Genomic DNA, 3,673 nt, shown 5'->3' with positions numbered 1-3,673 from the left:
CTGAGGTCAGTATTACATTTCTCCAGTTGTTGAATTGCTCATTTCTCACTCCTTATGCCAACTTGAAAGAGACTAATATCTTCAACTTTCTCAAATATGCATCCTAAAAATTTAAATGCAATATCAACTTTAGAAATTTAGTATTATCAAAATTGCCAACCAATTCAAAACATGCTCGTCAATTCCTCCAAGACAGTCTAGTTGGTTATCACTGAATGACTTGTTGAAAGCCAAGCCAATATTGTTGCAGTAAATATTAAAAAATAGAGTGGGTTTAAATCTTTACCGGTCCTGAGGTCTCACTCAGGCCCAGTTTTAGTTCGGAGTCGCACGCTCCTCTGGGGCCCGGTCTGAGCTGCTAACACTGCCCAACTTGTCTCGGCAACTCCCTTCCATTGTCGGTTTTTTACTGCCTGTTTTCTGCCTCTGTCCTGGGATATTTCTGTACCCCAAAATCCCACACAAACACAACTCTACAGGAAGATAGCTTTTCATGCGGTTTTAATGTACAACTCTCAATTCACAAACCTTCTGCACAACAGAATTACATCAAATAGACAAAGATACAAACTGCCCTTCATATAAGATGCTAGACCTATAAAATCCTTAATGTTCATAGCTTTTAGTGAAAGTGCTTAAAGTTTCTCACCATTTAGTTTGATATTGGCCAGTGGTTTACTGTATATTGATTTAATTTGTTTAATTATGGTCATTGAATTCCTGATCTTACCAAGCCTTTTAACATATAGGAGTATAGAATTTTGTCAAATGCTTTCTCAGCATCTAATGAAATGATCATGTAGTTTTTGTCTTTGAGTTTGTTTATGTAGTGGATTGCATTAATGGATTTCCATATGTTGAAACACCCCTGCATCCCTGGGATGAAGAGTACTTGGTCATGGTGAATGACTGTTTGGATGTGCTTAAGTTCAGTTTGAAAGAATTTATTGAGTATTTTTGCATTGATGTTCATGAGGGAAATTGGTCTAAAGTTTTCTTCCTTCACAGGGTCTTCATGTAGTTCAGTTATGAGCATAATTTTGGCATTGAAGAATGAGTTTGGTAGTGTTCCTTCTGTTTCTATTTTATGGAATAGATTGGAGAGTATTGGTATTAGGTTTTCTATGAAGGTCTGATAAAATTGTGCACTAAACCTTTCTAGTCCAGTGCTTTTCTTGGTTGGGAGGCTTTTGATGACTGCTTCTATTTCTTTAGGTGATAAGAATGTTTAGATGGTTTATCTGATCCTGGTTTAACTTTGGTAATGGGTGTCTATCTAGAAATTTGTTCATTCAATCTAGATTTTCCAGTTTTGTTGAGTGTAGGCTTTTGTAGTAAGATCTGATAACTTCTTGAATTTCTTCAGTTTCTGTTGTTATGACTCCATTTTTATTTCTAATTTTATTAATTTGGATTCTCTATGTGTGCCCTCTGGCTAGTCTTGTATCTGCTTCTTTTTCTGCTAGAGTCTTCAGTTGTGCTGTCAAGCTATTACTGGATACTCTCTCCAGTTTCTTTATGGAGGCCTCAGAGCTATGAGTTTTCCTCTTAGCAGTGCATTAATTGTATCCCATATATTTGGGTATGTTGTGCCTTCATTTTCATTAAATATTAAAAAGTCTTTTATATCTATCTGTATTTCTTTCTTGACCAGGTTATCATTGAGAAGAGTATTGTTCAGGTTCCGTGTGTATGTGGGTTTTTTGTTGTTTTGTTGTTATTGAAGAACAGCCTTAGTCCTTGGTGATAAGATAGAATGCATAGGAGTATTTCCATCTTCTTGTACCTGTTGAGGCCTATTTTGTGACTGACTATATGGTCAAATTTGGAGAAAGTTTAGTGAGGTGCTGAAAGAATGCATATTATTTTGTTTTAGGATGAAATATTCTTAGGTACCTGTTAAATCCATTTGGTTCATAACTTCTGTTAGTTTGCCTATATCTCTGTTCTTCTATTTCTGTTTCCCTATATCTTCTATTGATCTGTCCATTGATGAGAATGGGGTTTTGAAGTCTCCCACTATTATTGTGTATGGTGTAATATATGCTTTGATCTTTTGTAGAGTTTGTTTCATGAATGTGGGTGGCTTTGTATTTGGAGCATAGATGTTCAGAATTGAGAGTTCATCTTGATAGATTTTTCCTTTGATAAGTAAAAAGTGTCTTTCCTTATCCTTAATGATAACTTCTAGTATAAAACCTATTTTATTCAATAATAGAATAGCTATTCCAGCTTGTTTCTTTGAACTATTTGTTTGGAAAGTTTTTTCCCAGCCTTTAATCTGAGGTAGTATCTGTCTTTGTTGCTTAGATGAATTTTATATATGCAGCATAATGCTGGATCCTGTTTATGTATCCAGTCTTATAGTCTGTCTTTTTATTGGGGAATTGAGTCCATTGATGTTAAGAGATATTAAGGAATAGTGATTGTTGTTTCCTGTTATTTTTGTTGTTAGAGGTAGACTTATGTTTGTGTGCCTTTCTTCTTTTGGTTTTGCTGCAAGAGGATTATTTTCTTGCTTTTCTGAAGGTGTAGTTTTTCTCTTTGTCTGGAGTTTTTTTTTTTTTTTATATATATTATCTTTTGTAGGACTAGATTTGTAAGCAGATATTGTGTAAATTTGTTTTGTCCTGCAAAATTTGGTTACTCCACATATAGTAATTGAGAGTTTTGCTGATATTAGTTCTCATTCAGATGTAGGGATGCCAAAGATCTTTCCTCTTTCTCTAAGCTCATGTTTTGTCCTATAGGTAGTCTTCTTAGCCTTGCAAAAAACTTTTCAGTTTTTTTTTATTGAACAACTTTATTTTTTTTTAAAAAAGATAAGTGTACAAATTTTAAGCATTTTTGCATAAAATTATACAAACAAATTTTTATCAGTGTTTGGCTTTTTCTTTTAAAAGGTTTGATAGTGTGCATTTAGATTTTACTAGTTACAATGAGCATAAAGTACAGGAAAAACAGGATGTAACCCGGGATTAGTCAAAGTTTTCTTGGTGTTTAAGGATTAAGTATAATGTTTTCTTCTTTTTTTTTATTCATTTTTTTATTCATTTTTTTATTCATTTTTTTAACGACTTTATTTTGCAAAACAAAGATAAATGTACAGATTTTAAACATTTTTTGCTTAAAATTATACATTTTTGTCAGTACTGTTTTTTCAGACATTAAAATAAATTTTACATAAAACCATGTGAATATATTTTTTAGTCAGTACTTGATTTTTTTCAAGGGCTTGACAGTATGCATTGAAAACCTACTAGTTACAATAAGCGTAAAGTACGTGTAAAACAAAACGCAACATGGAAATAGTCAAAGTCTTCTTGTTTTGTGAATATATGTATATTTTTTGTTTTCTTTATTTCTTGGACTTCATACAGTCTGTGAGTTGTTTCTGGGGGAGTGCAAGCCTCTGGGGTTAGCATCCCACTATCAGTGACTGCATATTATGTCTGTTCTTTTGTGACTGGGTTATCTCACTAAGGATGATCTTCTCTAGATGCAGCCATTTTCTTAAGAATTTGGTTAAGTCATTGTTTCTGGTGGCTGAGTAGTATTCCATTGTGTATATGTACCACAATTTTTGTATCCATTCGTCTTCTGAAGGACATCTGGGATCCTTCCAGCTTCTGGCTATTATAAATAGAGCCGCTATGAACATTGTGGTGCATAT

Source organism: Micromys minutus (assembly GCF_963924665.1).
Source record: "Micromys minutus genome assembly, chromosome: 2".
Taxonomy (NCBI): domain Eukaryota; kingdom Metazoa; phylum Chordata; class Mammalia; order Rodentia; family Muridae; genus Micromys; species Micromys minutus.
Note: the sequence above shows the minus strand (reverse complement) of the source record.